The sequence below is a fragment of the Galeopterus variegatus genome, unplaced genomic scaffold (genome assembly GCF_000696425.1).
Source record: "Galeopterus variegatus unplaced genomic scaffold, G_variegatus-3.0.2 Scaffold848, whole genome shotgun sequence".
Classification (NCBI taxonomy): Eukaryota; Metazoa; Chordata; class Mammalia; order Dermoptera; family Cynocephalidae; genus Galeopterus; species Galeopterus variegatus.
Window position 1 is genome coordinate 153,761 of NW_007726959.1, and position 342 is coordinate 154,102.

Here is a 342-nt window from a genome sequence, read left to right on the forward strand (position 1 = left end):
TGCGCGCGTGCGCGCACGGGAGACGGGGGCCTGCGGTATGCATGCCTGTGTGCGTGTGCGGGTGTGTGCGGGTGTGTGCGCGCGTGTATGGGGGGAGAGGGGGCCTGCGGTACGCATGCCTGTGTGTGTGCGTGTGCATGTGTGTGTACAGAGGGAAGGGGGCCCTGTGTGTGCCTGCCCCTGTGTGTATGCACAGAGAAGAGGGGGCCTGCTGTGTGCGCACGTGTGTGTGCGTGTGTGTGTACAGAGGGAAGGGGGCCCTGTGTGTGCCTGCCCCTGTGTGTATGCACAGAGAAGAGGGGGCCTGCTGTGTGCGCACGTGTGTGTGCGTGTGTGTGTACA